Here is an 18,976-nt window from a genome sequence, read left to right as displayed (position 1 = left end):
CTAGAATTCTCTGTTTAAGATTGTTCCTCACGACTTTCATAAGCTCTTAGCTACTTATTGCGATTAAATCTACAGGGTGATTCTGAAGGTATAGTACAAACGAAAACCACAGATACCTCCCATGAAATAGAGACGAATGTTCCCCTTCCACTTTGCCGAGAGATGCCTCCGTGAGGAGTTAGACAACGCCGAAAACGTGTGAAAATGAACTTCACACCTCAGTACAGCCAGTACCAGTGAAGATAAAAAGGCGGAACAAACGAAGTCAAAAGGAACACCAAAGTCGCCCATCCGAAAAACACTAGGCGGCAGCTGCGTGTCACGCAAGACAAGTGAAGGGAAAGGGTAGCGATCGACAACGGTAGGGAGAAAAGAAGCTATGAAGCATGAAGTAACAATTGCACAGTGGGAAACAAACACCATGACTGAAGCAGTGCAGTCGAGAAAAGTAGTGCGGGGTTGCAGAACCACGGGAGGACGACGTAGGATGTAAAAACACACCGAGAATGCAAGCAAAGTGGTCCGTGACACTCGACAGGCAACAGACGCGTACATGGTTCGGGGCAGAAATGGCGGCGCTGGCGGTGCAGCGCAAGGGGAGTCCCCAAAACACAGTGGGGAGACACCGCAGCAAGAACAAAGCACGGTGCAACAAAAGAGAAAGAGGACCGGACGGGGAATGGTACCTGCAAAGGAGACAACAAATGCGGGACGAGGGATTCCCCGTAGCAGCACCGAGGGGATGTCACACAGAGGTCGTGCGCCAGCAGGACAAACACAGCAACTACGGGCACAGGAGGTTATTGCAAATGAAAGGTGCACGTACAGATAGGACCACGTACCCCGTACTGACGTTGTAACAAACGTTGTGATGGGGCCCAATCAGCCTCTTAGAAATGAAACCGGAGGCACATCGCTGGGTGGGAGCGGGCGAAAGGCTGCTGGAGTGTCGTACGGACCCCACCACTCCGTACGGTGGACGACACTAATGGACGAGGTCGGAATGTTTCCATCTCGATCACCAGGTCCACCGTTCCCAGACCTGACGCGGCTGCTTGCTTCCGAGCGCAACCCCAGCCGAACAACTCGAGTCTCTCCTCGGCCGCAGCCTTCCGCTCCGAAACCAAGCGTGGCCTCACACCACCGCAGCCGCACACTGCCGCGTGGGTGTGAGACCGGGCCGAGCAAGGCTGGACAGATAAACTGCGTGGGACAATCGTGTAATGACGCTACGTGGGGGTATGCACGTCTGTTCAACTGCTGGGTTACCCCATATTGGTGTACACAAACACCACAAGATCGTACGTAGTGCTCCCCGTCGGCTCGAGCAAGACGGACGAAGTACGTGTTGTGGGTGAATGGGGCAAGAATGAAGGACGCTACATGTGTTCCACGATGACAAGGCCCCAGAGTACATGGCCCCACCTGACGACAGTGGTCAGGTAGTAAAGAGCACAGGCACGGGTGGCTCAGGAACGTCAGCTGATTGTACCACAGCGCCGTGCGGACGTGTGGGCTGATTGGAAGTGCAGCGTCAGGGAGCGTGTCAGTGAAAGAGCCGGTGCGGTGGTGGTGTGCTTGACGTACGACAATTGAGTACGTTGTTTCGAAGCCGTTGTGACCAGTGTGTGTGTGTGTGTGCCACCTGTGCACTGCAGTACAGTATTCCATAATTGGCACTATCCTCACCGTACCATGGAACGCTACACATTTGTAGAACTGAGGGACATGCATTTTGTCTACGGCCTTGCAGATGGCAATGGCCGAGCAGCTGCACGCCTTTATCGCGGACGGTATCCGGAGAGGCGACAACCCGACAGCAGGTTGTTTTCGAACGTGCACCGTACCCTTGGTGAATCGGGTGTGTTACGTGCAGGCCATCATGTCGGTCACCCAAGATATGTGCGCACCGCGGCAGTCGAGGAGGACGTACTTGCTCTCGTGGACGACACACCGTCTACTAGCACCCGTAGCATTGCACGTGCAGTGGGAGTATCACAGTCGACAGTGTGGCGTGTCCTTCATGATGATCTGTTGTATCCCTATCATCAACAGTGAGTCCACGCGTTGCAGGCTGGGGATTACCCACGACGTGTGGAATTCTGTCAACGACTGTTGCAGTTTTGTACCGACGATCCCCGTTTTTTGCGCCATGTGCTTTTCACGGACGAGGCAACATTCACCCGTGAGGGCATCTTCAATTGCCGAAACAGCCATGTGTGGGATTATGAAAATCCACATGCAGCAGTCGAGGTGCACCATCAGACCCAGTTTGCAGTGAATATCTGGGCAGGTATCATCGATGAACAGATTATCGGTCCATACCTGCTGCCACCACGTTTAAATGGCCGCCTCTATCGCACCTTTCTTGCATCAGTTTTTCCAGAGCTGCTAGAAGATGTACCCCTCAACGTGCGACATCGTATGTGGTTTCAATTGGATGGAGCGCCTGCACATTTTGATGGCACAGTGCGAACCCTTTTGCACCGTACCTACCCACAGCGCTGGATCGGCAGAGAGGGCCCCGTCCCCTGGCCCGCCCGTTCGCCTGACCTCACACCAATGGATTTCTTCTTGTGGGGCCATGTGAAAACACTCGTCTACGAGACCCCGGTGCCTGACAAGGAAACATTGGTAGCGCGGATACTTGCAGCATCGGCCGAGGTGTGTACCATGCCAGGGATTTTTGATAGGGTTCGCCAGAATTTCCTGCGACGCTGCAATGCCTGAATTGAATGTGGTGGTCGTCAATTTGAGCAACTTTTGTAACAACGTCAGTCCGGGGTACGACTACGTACTACGTACTATTCCTATCTGTAAGTGCACCTTTGCGTGGCAATAAACCTCCTGTGCCCGTAGTTGCTGTGTTTGTCCTGCTGGCGCACGACCTCTGTGTGACATCCCCTCGGTGCTGCTACGGGGAATCCCTCGTCCCGCATTTGTTGTCTCCTTGACAGGTACCATTCCCCGTCCGGTCCTCTTTCTCTTTTGTTGAACCGTGCTTTGTTCTTGCTGCGGTGTCTCCCCACTGTGTTTGGGGACTCCCCACGCACTGCATGTGTTTGTTTCCCGCTGTGCAATTGTTACTTCATGCTTCATAGCTTCTTTTCTCCCTACCGTTGTCGATCGCTACCCTTTCCCTTCACTTGTCTTGCGGGACACTCCTATTTCCTTTGTGGAACCCCATGCGCATGCGTTGCGCAGCTGCCGCCTAGTGTTTTTCGGATGGGCGACTTTGGTGTTCCTTTTGACTTCGTTTGTTCCGCCTTTCTATCTTCACTGGTACTGGCTGTACAGAGGTGTGAAGTTCATTTTCACACGTTTTCGGCGTTGTCTAGCTCCTCACGGAGGCATCTCTCGGCAAAGTGGAAGGGGAACTTTCGTCTCTATTTCATGGGAGGTATCTGTGGTTTTCGTTTGTACTATACCTTTAGAATCACCCTGTATACAGCTAGAAAAACCGATGGGGGATAAACAGGTAACAAAACACACCTTCAAACACACCCTTTTCTTCTTTCTTCAATGATATTCATTTGGCTTTTTGAGTTCTGGGATACATTTTTCATTTCTATTTTTTTTCTTTATTCACTGCAGGCAGAGTACAACACATAGGAACAAGAAGGCACGCTCGTCACGTATTCCGGCCTGAATTTTTTCTTTCTGAGGTCCCTTCATCAGTTTCATCATATCATGACTCATCCTCATTTTCGCGATAACCAAATGTGGCAGAGAAGCGAAGTAAAATAAACCAAACAAACAAGAATTAGAACGCGCGTTCTCTTGTCAAATAAGTACATCGGTATTTATGATTGTTTAGCTTATCGATTTTTTAATTGGAGGCCAAGAGATTAGTATATTTAAATAAAACACTACTAAAACGAGAGCAAGAGAGAGCGTGAGCAAATATTTGTTATTTAATCATTATATACTCCATATATGAAAATAAAAAGCATAAAATTTTTGTCTGCATATACGACGTTCCAATTGTATAAATAATAAAAGTACATCCTATATTATACATACATATTGTACAACGTGTAAAAAGTAGTAAATACAGAGAACATAAGTACTGCAAAAAAAAATTCCCTTAGTTCTTTAGAGGATTTACAAAGGAAGTGAAGGGAATTCAATCTCCAATCTGTCCTATAGGAGATAGACTGGAGGACCTGAAAGCACGGGATTTCAACCTTTGGAGCGGGGGCAAGCGAGGTATAGTGGAACCACGAGCAAAACAACTTGCGCAGACCCGCGGCTTATGTGCACCGTACACCCGCGAGTAGGGGAGGGGGAGAGTGGACAATGCTTCATTATGGCTCGAAATGGAGGGAAGAAACCCCGTTTCTACCTGGAACTCTGAAGCGGAGGAATGGCGAGCTAGGTCAGCTATGCCCGCTGAACGCACCAAGGGACGAGAAGAGCGTAAAAAAAAAAATTGTTGCATATGAACTGTGGCTTCAACAAACAAATAAATATTGTGATTTGAAAAAAAATTGGAGATTTGAGATTGATTGATCTATCTCTGCTAGACTAGCTACTCCTCAGTGCACGTCACTGCTTGAATGTACAAATCAAACTGTAAATACGTGGGTTTCATCCGTGAGCGACCAAGAGCTTGCAACCTCGAGAAAAGCTGCTCAATGTCGGTTTCGGAAACCCAGCATTATATTTTGGCGGAATCAAAACGCCTTTAGAATAGATATCATTAGTTCCGCTGTCCAGAAGAGTTTCCTCTGGAAGCACTAGTCTCCTTGAATCAAGTGAGAAAGCGGAAATGGTTCAATACTACACTATAATGAATTTCGCTATTTACTAATTACATTACTATACACAAATCTTATGTCTTTTTGAAAATTCTTTTTCCTTCTTGAAATCTTGTGACAAACGTGTCTTAAAATTAAGCTACAAGGTGGTTTTTCAATTTCCTAGGCGCCATTGAAAACCATTTCTGAAATACCTTACAATCTTTGGCAATCTATAGCAGTTTTAGCGTATAGTTCATAACTTGGAAGCCCAAGTTGTCCTTCTACATAATCACTGCCTTCTGCCACTTAGTTTTCGTGGCATTTCATAAGTGTGCAAAGCTACGCACTTGACCCATGCAAAATGTATTATAATCGATCTTCTATCACCCTTGATCCATTAGTAGGTTGCACCAGCGTGGTTGAGAATCTAATGAACTCGCTAACGCATTGCAGCATTTTTATATTTGCGTATTTTCTTGCATTGTACATTTCCTAGAAACGTGTTGTTGTTCTTTTCTATGAACAATGATTTTGTTCTTCATTGCTTATTTTTAACTCAGCTTTAAAGAAGTGAAATTCTATTGTTATAGCATTTGTTACAATTGGTCGTATTTGGAGGTTTTGTTGTACTAATTTGTTTGTGTTGTTATTTTTTAAATTTCAAGCAACATATTGTTTTTTGATATTCGGTTTACTTTGAAGAGAACATTATTGTGCTATTTGGTCCTATTAATCTGTTTATGTTCCTTGCTGAGGATTTAGTAGTGGGATTCCAATCTCTGTTTCGAACGCAAATTTACCTCGTATTTTCAGCAAATGTTGTGGTGTGTAACAAAACTGTACTTCTCTGAAAGATTTAGGTTTTTGCTGAGTGCCAACATGCAGGCAACTAATTGCAATGTTTATTTTAAAAAACTAAAGCCATTAGTGCTCGAATGTGTAATAAATATTTCAAAGATTACGTTGGTAGGCATTCTACTGTTTGAGAAACTGTTGCAGTGGAGATTGGAACCGGTGACGCTTCGTTTGTGGTCAGGTATTGTGCTTCAGTAAACTGAATCTGTGCAGGTATGGAATCAACGTTACTGTAAGCGTCGTCACTCCTCCTCCTTCTCAGGCTTCATGTGTCCTCGCATTCACGATCTTTCTGTGGATGCGGCGATGAGCAGTTCATGTCTTTCTCTCTCCTCCTCTCTCTCAAAACTTTCAATCTTTCCTGGCGTTCTCTATCTCTTTCTGAGAACGCGGCGATCGGCCCTTCATGTCGCTTATGCTCTTTTGCCAGCTTGTTTCTTGACAAATTGCTCTTGTCTTTTCCTCTCCTCCTCTCTCTCAACTTTCAGCCTTTACTTGCGTTCTCTCTATTTCTGTGAACGCAAGGGAGGCCACCAGAGCATTTACCCAATCAGGCGTCACTAGAGCTGGGGACGGAACACTAGAAGTCGGTGCTATCTGAATTCTCACCTAGAAGCATTTCTGGCATCGCATCTCACGGTCAAATTCATCCACAACAGTCTGCCATTACACAATACTTCTGGTGGTAAAGCAGTCAAGCCCTTAAGCCGAAAGGCTATGGTGCGGAACTTTAATAACCATTAGTTTTTAGCAATGCGCAATATAGCCATGCTACTACCGAAACACCCGTAATATTACTTGGTGTTACGACGAAAGTATGAAATGTGGATTATTAATAAGCCAGTCTAAAAGTCTTGAGGATCTCTGGATTAGGCGATTCCACGAAAATTCATGGAACGATGTTCTGTCAGCCGGGCATATCGACTTTCAAACTCCAGCCATAAACCGAGACCAAATAGCTGAGCGCCCACTAACATGGCAAGCATTATTCTAATACACTACGAATAGTACAGTCACGGACACATCTGGGTTGTAACGAAACCATTAGCTTTCAATGAGATTATTACAACACAGCTGTGTTCGTGACTGTACAAGATCAAAGTAAGTTAACCCCTCCTTAACATCCACGAGCAAAGTGAAACGTGCATGACTAGATAGGCACGCACTCCAACCTCAATCCCACAAGTTCAACCTTTGCATGGCTACATATCCCCGAATCACCATCCACCCATAAGGTCATTTTACAAGACACATGCAGTTTTTAAATTTTCGTCCCACACAGAACATATTTTTTACAATTTCACATAATCATTTACCACGTTCGACGCGGTTGATATAACAGGTACCAGGGTATGTTAAATAACTAATTGTAACTAGCTACAGTACCTATACAAGACTACCTTTCATGGCCAACCAGAGCCGACCGCTACACCCCCACTCACAAAGAATCATCTAAGTCTTTAGCTACATTGCCCAGATCTATCATGCAAGTTTATTCCAGCCCCGGCCCAACACAAACTCAACTATAGTGGCTATTTACCATTACAAGATCTACCTTATGCAATTAGCCCCGGCCCAATACCTCCAAACTTCGTTCGGCTACTTTGTCCCTGCAAGATCTACGGCTTGAATAGAACCACGGGTGCTCACAGGCGGTTTACGGACACAGGTTGCGTCTACTTATTTTTTTTTGGGTGGGGGCGGGGTGATTTTTTATTTGCTTTTGTGATGGGAATTTGACTGAAAAAACATTTCTTTACTGGACAGAAGTTGAACTTCGTTAACATGCACTAATCACTTCGTATACTGCTAATATACATACTTCTAACAAACGGGTAATATAATATCACAGTATTTTTGAGGGGAGAGGAGAGCACCCAATTGTTACGGTAATATCACCGTTTAATATTTGATTATCACGGGAGTTCTTCTAGGCGGTTTGAGAATTATATTGGGGGTTTCTTGAGGAGGGAATATCCAGATGTGAATATCAAAGTTAGGTCTCAGATTCAGAATGGCACAGAATCTCCACAGTAAGGGGGTTTGGACATTACTAATTACATTCCTATACACGAATCTTATGTTTTTCTTGAAATCTTGTGACAAACGTGTCTTAAAATTAAGCTACAAGGTGGTTTTTCAATTTCCTAGGCGCCATTGAAAACCATTTCTGAAATACCTTACAATCTTTGGCAATCTATAGCAGTTTTAGCGTAGCTATAGTTCATAACTTGGAAGCCCAAGTGGTCCTTCTACATAATCACTGCCTTCTGCCACTTAGTTTTCGTGGCATTTCATAAGTGTGCAAAGCTACGCACTTGACCCATGCAAAATGTATTATAATCGATCTTCTATCACCCTTCATCGTATAGAAGGTTGCACCAGCGTGGTTGAGAATCTAATGAACACGCTAACGCAATGGAGCATTTTTATATTTGGGTATTTTGTTGCATTGTACATTTCCTAGAAACGTGTTGTTGTTCGTTTGTATGAACAATGATTTTGTTCTTTATTGCTTATTTTTAACTCAGCTTTAAGTGAAATTCTATTGTTATAGCATTTGTTATAATTGGTGGTATTTGGAAGTTTTGTTGTACTAATTTGTTTGTGTTGTTATTTTTTAAATTTCTAAGCAACATATTGTTTTTTGATATTCGGTTTACTTTGAAGAGAACATTATTGTGCTATTTGGTCCTATTAATCTGTTTATGTTCCTTGCTGTGGATTTAGTAGTGGGATTCCAGTCTCTGTTTCGAACGCAAATTTACCTCGTATTTTCAGCAAATGTTGTGGTGTGTAACAAAGCTGTACTTCTCTGAGAGATTTAGGTCTTTGCTGAGTGCCAACATGCAGGCAACTAATTGCAATGTTTATTTAAAAAAAACTAAAGCCATTAGTGCTCGAATGTGTAATAAATATTTCAAAGATTACGTTGGTACGCATTCTACTGTTGAGAAAGTGTTGCGGGGGTGATTCGAACCGGGGACGCTTCGTTTGTGGTCAGTTATTGTGCTTCAGTTAACTGAATCCGTGCAGGTAAATTTGGCGCTCTATTTGACTATATTATCCTCGCTATTGAACTGGTTTTCTCTCATTACGATTCATTATTTCCGATTACACGACATAACACTTAGTATTTAAAAAAAACAACTTCAAACTACATTCTTTTCCGTGTATAACATGGAAGTTATAATTTACTTCAATTTGGTTTAAAAACTGGATAATATCACGTTCATTGTTCAACATAGTTTAGGTAGCCCTAACTTAAACTTTCACCTAACACCATTCACTGTCTAACATCAAATCTCAAATCTATGTGATTTTAAGGCCCACCTGTCCCTCCACGAAAAAAGGCCAAAGTTTGCCTTACCCAAACATGTTGGGCTACTTATGGAATTCCTCATTTTAAATGGCTGTTGAAGCACAAATCCTACACCTCCCACCCACAGAGATCATCATTGTACTGGCTACTGCCCGAAACTAAAATCTTACCTTACGCTTAAGCAGCTAAATAGCTCCCTTCATCCCGTTCACACTCACGATCAACGATGTTTGGCTACTATCCATCACAAGATGTAAATAGTTTGGCTACCAGCCCCGACCCACTGCACCCAAGCACAAGTTCAGTTTGTTTGGCTACGTGTCCCTACAAGGCCTTGACTTTGCAGGACGTCGTAGTCCACCACAAAGTGAAACTTGTGCCGCTGGATAGCCTTGACCACTTCACCTCCCTCCCACTAGATATATCTAGGACGGGTTTTGGCAGCCCCGCCTCCACCCACAACAAAGCTAACCCTGAGCGACTAGATAGCTGCAAGCTAAGACCTAGTTTAGCGTGGTAGCCCCGCCCTCCACCCACGCACAAAGATGGTCTTGCATGACAATATAGACCCGAACCGTTCAACACGGTGAAGTGGTTAGTATAGCATCCCACGCTTGTAATGCTAGATTCAGGAGTCTAGTATGACATGATTTCTTAAGACTTGAATCTTGCACTAATCACCTTAATCATGGTAGCCATTAACCCAGTTAATTAGGAATACGAGAAAGTATAACTACAAGAGTAACCTATACCGCGCTACTTAAGATACATTTTTGGCTGCTTGTAATCCCACCCACTCCTCCAGAGTCTAACTTGAACAAATCAAACACTAAATACGTGGCGTTTCATCCGTGAGCGGCCAAGAGCTTGCAACCTCGAGAAAAGCTGCTAAATGTCGGACTCGGAAGCCCAGCATTATATTGTGGCGGAATTAAAACGCCTTTAGAATAGGTATCATTGGTTCCGCTGTCCAGAAAAGTTTCTTCTGGACGCACTAGTGTCCCGGAATCGAGTGAGAAAGCGGAAATGGTTCATGACTACGCTATCATGAATTTCGCTATTTACTAATTACATTCCTATACACGAATCTTATGTTTTTCTTGAAATTTTGTGACAAACGTGTCTTAAAATTAAGCTACAAGGTGGTTTTTCAATTTCCTAGACGCCATTGAAAACCATTTCTGAAATACCTTACAATCTTTGGCACTCTATAGCAGTTTTAGCGTAGCTATAGTTCATAACTTGGAACCCCTAGTGGTCCTTCTACATAATCACTGCCTTCTGCCACTTAGTTTTCGTGGCATTTCATAAGTGTGCAAAGCTACGCACTTGACCCATGCAAAATGTATTATAATCGATCTTATATCACCCTTCATCGTTTAGAAGGTTGCACCAGCGTGGTAGAAAATCTAATGAACACGCTAACGCAATGGAGCATTTTTATATTTGGGTATTTTGTTGCATTGTACATTTCCTAGAAACGTGTTGTTGTTCGTTTGTATGAACAATGATTTTGTTCTTTATTGCTTATTTTTAACTCAGCTTTAAGTGAAATTCTATTGTTATAGCATTTGTTACAATTGGTGGTATTTGGAAGTTTTGTTGTACTAATTTGTTTGTGTTGTTATTTTTAAATTTCTAAGCAACATATTGTTTTTTGATATTCGGTTTACTTTGAAGAGAACATTATTGTGCTATTTGGTCCTATTAATCTGTTTATGTTCCTTGCTGTGGATTTAGTAGTGGGATTCCAGTCTCTGTTTCGAACGCAAATTTACCTCGTATTTTCAGCAAATGTTGTGGTGTGTAACAAAGCTGTACTTCTCTGAGAGATTTAGGTTTTTGCTGAGTGCCAACATGCAGGCAACTAATTGCAATGTTTATTAAAAAAAACTAAAGCCATTAGTGCTCGAATGTGTAATAAATATTTCAAAGATTACGTTGGTAGGCATTCTACTGTTGAGAAAGTGTTGCGGGGGCGATTCGAACCGGGGACGCTTCGTTTGTGGTCAGTTATTGTGCTTCAGTTAACTGAATCCGTGCAGGTAAATTTGGCGCTCAATTTGACTATATTATCCTCGCTATTGAACTGGTTTTCTCTCATTACGATTCATTATTTCCGATTACACGACATAACACTTAGTATTTAAAAAAACAACTTCAAACTACATTATTTTCCGTGTATAACATGGAAGTTATAATCTACTTCAATTTGGTTTAAAAACTGGATAATATCACGTTCATTGTTCAACATAGTTTAGGTAGCCCTAACTTAAACTTTCACCTAACACCATTCACTGTCTAACATCAAATCTATGTGATTTTAAGGCCCACCTGTCCCTACACGAAAAAAGGCCAAAGTTTGCCTTACCCAAACATGTTGGGCTACTTATGGAATTCCTCACTTTATATGGCTGTTGAGGCACAAATCCTACACCTCCCACCCACAGAGATCATCATTGTACTGGCTACTGCCCGAAACTAAAATCTTACCTTACGCTTAAGCAGCTAAATAGCTCCCTTCATCCCGTTCACACTCACGATCAACGATGTTTGGCTACTATCCATCACAAGATGTAAATAGTTTGGCTACCAGCCCCGACCCACTGCACCCAAGCACAAGTTCAGTTTGTTGGCTACGTGTCCCTACAAGGCCTTAACTTTGCAGGACGTCGTAGTCCACCACAAAGTGAAACTTGTGCCGCTGGATAGCCTTGACCACTTCACCTCCCTCCCACTAGATACATCTAGGACGGGTTTTGGCAGCCCCGCCTCCACCCACAACAAAGCTAACCCTGAGCGACTAGATAGCTGCAAGGTAAGACCTAGTTTAGCGTGGTAGCCCCGCCCTCCACCCACGCACAAAGATGGTCTTGCATGACAATATAGACCCGAACCGTTCAACACGGTGAAGTGGTTAGTATAGCATCCCACGCTTGTAATGCTAGATTCAGGAGTCTAGTATGACATGATTTCTTAAGACTTGAATCTTGCACTAATCACCTTAATCATGGTAGCCATTAACCCAGTTAATTAGGAATACGAGAAAGTATAACTACAAGAGTAACCTATACCGCGCTACTTAAGATACATTTTTGGCTGCTTGTAATCCCACCCACTCCTCCAGAGTCTAACTTGAACAAATCAAACACTAAATACGTGGCGTTTCATCCGTGAGCGGCCAAGAGCTTGCAACCTCGAGAAAAGCTGCTCAATGTCGGACTCGGAAGCCCAGCATTATATTGTGGCGGAATCAAGACGCCTTTAGAATAGGTATCATTGGTTCCGCTGTCCAGAAAAGTTTCTTCTGGACGCACTAGTGTCCCGGAATCGAGTGAGAAAGCGGAAATGGTTCAAGACTACGCTATCATGAATTTCGCTATTTACTAATTACATTCCTATACACGAATCTTATGTTTTTCTTGAAATTTTGTGACAAACGTGTCTTAAAATTAAGCTACAAGGTGGTTTTTCAATTTCCTAGGCGCCATTGAAAACCATTTCTGAAATACCTTACAATCTTTGGCACTCTAGCAGTTTTAGCGTAGCTATAGTTCATAACTTGGAAGCCCAAGTGGTCCTTCTACATAATCACTGCCTTCTGCCACTTAGTTTTCGTGGCATTTCATAAGTGTGCTAAGCTACGCACTTGACCCATGCAAAATGTATTATAATCGATCTTATATCACCCTTGATTATTTAGAAGGTTGCACCAGCGTGGTTGAGAATCTAATGAACACGCTAACGCAATGGAGCATTTTTATATTTGGGTATTTTGTTGCATTGTACATTTCCTAGAAACGTGTTGTTGTTCGTTTGTATGAACAATGATTTTTTTTCTTTATTGCTTATTTTAACTCAGCTTTAAGTGAAATTCTATTGTTATACCATTTGTTACAATTGGTGGTATTTGGAAGTTTTGTTGTACTAATTTGTTTGTGTTGTTATTTTTTAAATTTCTAAGCAACATATTGTTTTTTGATATTCGGTTTACTTTGAAGATACAATTATTGTGCTATTTTGTCCTATTAATCTGTTTATGTTCCTTGCTGTTGATTTAGTAGTGTGATTCCAGTCTCTGTTTCGAACGCAAAGTTACCTCGTATTCTCAGCAAATGTTGTGGTGTCTAACAAACTTGTACTTACCTGAGCGATTTAGGTTTTTGCTGAGTGCCAACATGCAGGCAACTAATTGCAATGTTTATTTTAAAAAACTAAAGCCATTAGTGCTCGAATGTGTAATAAATATTTCAAAGATTACGTTGGTAGGCATTCTACTGTTTGAGAAAGTGTTGCAGGGGAGATTCGAACCGGGGACGCTTCGTTTGTGGTCAGTTATTGTGCTTCAGTTAACTGAATCCGTGCAGGTGTGGAATCTACGTTACTGGTAGCGTCGTTACTCCTCCTCCTTCTCAGGCTTCAATGTGTCCTCGCATTCACGATCTTTCTGTGGATGCGGCGATGAGCAGTTCATGTCTTTCTCTCTCCTCCTCTCTCTCAAAACTTTCAATCTTTCCTGGCGTTCTCTATCTCTTTCTGAGAACGCGGCGATCGGCCCTTCATGTCGCTTATGCTCTTTTGCCAGCTTGTTTCTTGACAAATTGCTCTTGTCTTTTCCTCTCCTCCTCTCTCTCAACTTTCAGCCTTTACTTGCGTTCTCTCTATTTCTGTGAACGCAAGGGAGGCCACCAGAGCATTTACCCCATCAGGCGTCACTAGAGCTGGGAACGGAACACTAGCAGTCGGTGCTATCTGAATTCTCACCTACAAGCATTTTTGGCATCGCATCTCACGGTCAAATTCATCCACAACAGTCTGCCATTACACAATACTTCTGGTGGTAAAGCAGTCAAGCCCTTAGGCCGAAAGGCTATGGTGCGGAACTTTAATAACCATTAGTTTTTAGCAATGGGCAATATAGTCATGCTACTACCGAAAAACCCGTAATATTACTTGGTGTTACGACGAAAGTATGAAATGTGGATTAATAATACGCCAGTCTAAAAGTCTTGAGGATCTCTGGATTAGGCGATTCCACGAAAATTCATGGAACGATGTTCTGTCAGCCGGGCATATCGACTTTCAAACTCCAGCCATAAACCGAGACCAAATAGCTGAGCGCCCACTAACATGGCAAGCATTATTCTAATACACTACGAATAGTACAGTCACGGACACATCTGGGTTGTAACGAAACCATTAGCTTTCAATGAGATTATTACAACACAGCTGTGTTCGTGAATGTACAAGATCAAAGTAAGTTAACCCCTCCTTAACATCCACGAGCAAAGTGAAACGTGCATGACTAGATAGGCACGCACTCCAACCTCAATCCCACAAGTTCAACCTTTGCATGGCTACATAGCCCCGAATCACCATCCACCCATAAGGTCATTTTACAAGACACATGCAGTTTTTAAATTTTCGTCCCACACAGAACATATTTTTTACAATTTCACATAATCATTTACCACGTTCGACGCGGTTGATATAACAGGTACCGGGGTATGTTAAATAACTAATTGTGACCACCTACAGTACCTCTACAAGACTACCTTTCATGGCCAACCAGAGCCGAACGCTACACCCCCACTCACAAAGAATCATCTAAGTCTTTAGCTACATTGCCCAGATCTATCCTGCAAGTTTATTCCAGCCCCGGCCCAACACAAACTCAACTATAGTGGCTACTTACCATTACAAGATCTACCTTATGCAATTAGCCCCGGCCCAATACCTCCAAACTTCGTTCGGCTACTTTGTCCCTGCAAGATCTACGGCTTGAATAGAACCACGGGTGCTCACAGGCGGTTTACGGACACAGGTTGCGTCTACTTATTTTTTGTGGGGAGGGGTGTTTTTTTATTTGCTTTTGTGATGGGAATTTGACTGAAAAAACATTTAATTACTGGACAGAAGTTGAACTTCGTTAACTTGCACTAATCACTTCGTATACTGCTAATATACGTACTTCTAACAAACGGGTAATATAATATTACAGTATTTCTGAGGGGAGAGGAGAGTACCCAATTATTACGGTAAAATCAACGTTTAATCTTAGATTATCACGGGAGTTCTTCTAGGGGGGTTGAGAATTATATTGGGGATTTCTTGAGGAGGGAATATCCACACGTGAATATCAAAGCTAGGTCTCAGATTCAGATTGGTACAGAATTTCCATAGTAAGGGGGGGATGAACTTTTAAATTAGGCAATATTTAGCGCTTTGGTATAAAATTCGTATGATTATCATTATTTCGACTATCATATTTCTATACCACTTGGAAGTCGTATGGTATGAAGTAGATCTTACTCTGAATTATTCGCTAAGCGAGGAGGGGGATCCGCCATAGTACACCGTGAGCTGAATTGCGAGCGAAGCGAGAAAGAAAATTTTTCGTGTCTAACCATCACTCATCCTCATTATCCTAAAGTGACGTAATAAAAATAGTTGCCCGTGGACTTCTTGTTTAGTAGTCGATGCTAATATTTCACATCATTACCTTTTCATGTTACAGTACGCCCGATATGTGCAGATTTTTTGCTCAATTGTGCATTTTTGTGATAGTAGCATGAAGCTTCAAATGTAGTTTAATATCCGTCTTAACATCATTTCAAAGTTTGGATGCATTTAAAATATCCTGTTAGCAATGGGGGAAGTTTTCAAAATGGCTACCGATTTATTAGTATTCTATATCTTTTGACATAAGCGGTGTAAATGAACTTTTATTGGTCCTGTTATTGGTCAAGGGAAAGCAAAACTTTCCAGTAAGACCTACGAAATCATTCTAAATGCGCATTAATAACGAAAAATACCTTGATTGCATAATTTTAAGGGACGCGTGTTTTCGAGATTGTTTATAATAGAATGTTGCTGTTCAAACCGATATAGTTTTGAAGTCTGGAATGTAATCGTTAACTGTACCGTTCCATAATGCCGTGTTTTGGAGGTGGAGCCCAGTCCCATACATTTTCCCTGTGGAACTCGGAAAATGTGATCAATATCTGTCCTGACCTCTTTACACTGGAATGCTTGCTCAAGGTAACTCCGGATATGAACACAGGTCTCCTACCTTCAAATTTGGCGCTCAATTTCACTATATTATCCTCGCTACAGAACTGGTTTTCTCTCATTACGATTCATTATTTCCGATTACACGACATAACATTTAGTATTTTAAAAAAAAACAACTTCAAACTACATTCTTTTCCGTGTAGGAAAGTATTGACGTTATAATTTACTTCAATTTGGTTTAAAAACTGGATAATATCACGTTCATTGTTCAACATAGTTTAGGTAGCTCTAACTTAAACTTTCACCTAACACCATTCACTGTCTAACATCAAATTTATGTGATTTTAAGGCCCACCTGTCCCTCCACGAAAAAAGGCCAAAGTTTGCCTTACCCAAACATGTTGGGCTACTTATGGAATTCCTCATTTTAAATGGCTGTTGAAGCACAAATCCTACACCTCCCACCCACAGAGATCATCATTGTACTGGCTACTGCCCGAAACTAAAATCTTACCTTACGCTTAAGCAGCTAAATAGCTCCCTTCATCCCGTTCACACTCACGATCAACGATGTTTGGCTACTATCCATCACAAGATGTAAATAGTTTGGCTACCAGCCCCGACCCACTGCACCCAAGCACAAGTTCAGTTTGTTTGGCTACGTGTCCCTACAAGGCCTTGACTTTGCAGGACGTCGTAGTCCACCACAAAGTGAAACTTGTGCCGCTGGATAGCCTTGACCACTTCACCTCCCTCCCACTAGATACATCTAGGACGGGTTTTGGCAGCCCCGCCTCCACCCACAACAAAGCTAACCCTGCGCGACTAGATAGCTGCAAGCTAAGACCTAGTTTAGCGTGGTAGCCCCGCCCTCCACCCACGCACAAAGATGGTCTTGCATGACAATATAGACCCGAACCGTTCAACACGGTGAAGTGGTTAGTATAGCATCCCACGCTTGTAATGCTAGATTCAGGAGTCTAGTATGACATGATTTCTTAAGACTTGAATCTAGCACTAATCACCTTAATCATGGTAGCCATTAACCCAGTTAATTAGGAATACGAGAAAGTATAACTACAAGAGTAACCTATACCGCGCTACTTAAGAAACATTTTTGGCTGCTTGTAATCCCACCCACTCCTCCAGAGTCTAACTTGAACAAATCAAACTCTAAATACGTGGCGTTTCATCCGTGAGCGGCCAAGAGCTTGCAACCTCGAGAAAAGCTGCTCAATGTCGGACTCAGAAGCCCAGCATTATATTGTGGCGGAATCAAAACGCCTTTAGAATAGGTATCATTGGTTCCGCTGTCCAGAAAAGTTTCTTCTGGACGCACTAGTGTCCCGGAATCGAGTGAGAAAGCGGAAATGGTTCAAGACTACGCTATCATGAATTTCGCTATTTACTAATTACATTCCTATACACGAATCTTATGTTTTTCTTGAAATTTTGTGACAAACGTGTCTTAAAATTAAGCTACAAGGTGGTTTTTCAATTTCCTAGGCGCCATTGAAAACCATTTCTGAAATACCTTACAATCTTTGGCACTCTATAGCAGTTTTAGCGTAGCTATAGTTCATAACTTGGAAGCCCAAGTGGTCCTTCTACATAATCACTGCCTTCTGCCACTTAGTTTTCGTGGCATTTCATAAGTGTGCAAAGCTACGCACTTGACCCATGCAAAATGTATTATAATCGATCTTCTATCACCCTTCATCGTATAGAAGGTTGCACCAGCGTGGTAGAGAATCTAATGAACACGCTGACGCAATGCAGCATTTTTATATTTGGGTATTTTGTTGCATTGTACATTTCCTAGAAACGTGTTGTTGTTCTTTTGATTGAACAATGATTTTGTTCTTTATTGCTTATTTTTAACTCAGCTTTAAAGAAGTGAATTTCTATTGTTATAGCTTTTGTTACAATTGGTGGTATTTGGAGGTTTTGTTGTACTAATTTGTTTGTGTTGTTATTTTTTAAATTTCTAAGCAACATATTGTTTTTTGATATTCGGTTTACTTTGAAGAGAACATTATTGTGCTATTTTGTCCTATTAATCTGTTTATGTTCCTTGCTGTGGATTTAGTAGTGGGATTCCAGTCTCTGTTTCGAACGCAAAGTTACCTCGTATTCTCAGCAAATGTTGTGGTGTCTAACAAACCTGTACTTATCTGAGCGATTTAGGTTTTTGCTGAGTGCCAACATGCAGGCAACTAATTGCAATGTTTATTTTAAAAAACTAAAGCCATTAGTGCTCGAATGTGTAATAAATATTTCAAAGATTACGTTGGTAGGCATTCTACTGTTTGAGAAAGTGTTGCAGGGGAGATTCGAACCGGGGACGCTTCGTTTGTGGTCAGTTATTGTGCTTCAGTTAACTGAATCCGTGCAGGTATGGAATCTACGTTACTGTAAGCGTCGTCACTTCTCCTCCTTCTCAGGCTTCAATGTGTCCTCGCATTCACGATCTTTCTGTGGATGCGGCGATGAGCAGTTCATGTCTTTCTCTCTCCTCCTCTCTCTCAAAACTTTCAATCTTTCCTGGCGTTCTCTATCTCTTTCTGAGAACGCGGCGATCGGCCCTTCATGTCGCTTATGCTCTTTTGCCAGCTTGTTTCTTGACACATTGCTCTTGTCTTTTCCTCTCCTCCTCTCTCTCAACTTTCAGCATTTACTTGCGTTCTCTCTATTTCTGTGAACGCAAGGGAGGTCACCAGAGCATTTACCCAATCAGGCGTCACTAGAGCTGGGGACGGAACACTAGAAGTCGGTGCTATCTGAATTCTCACCTAGAAGCATTTCTGGCATCGCATCTCACGGTCAAATTCATCCACAACAGTCTGCCATTACACAATACTTCTGGTGGTAAAGCAGTCAAGCCCTTAAGCCGAAAGGCTATGGTGCGGAACTTTAATAACCATTAGTTTTTAGCAATGGGCAATATAGTCATGCTACTACCGAAAAACCCGTAATATTACTTGGTGTTACGACGAAAGTATGAAATGTGGATTAATAATACGCCAGTCTAAATGTCTTGAGG

This window comes from Lepisma saccharinum, chromosome 6 (assembly GCF_977018435.1).
Source record: "Lepisma saccharinum chromosome 6, izLepSacc3.1, whole genome shotgun sequence".
Classification (NCBI taxonomy): Eukaryota; Metazoa; Arthropoda; class Insecta; order Zygentoma; family Lepismatidae; genus Lepisma; species Lepisma saccharinum.
This window is presented reverse-complemented; position numbering follows the sequence as displayed.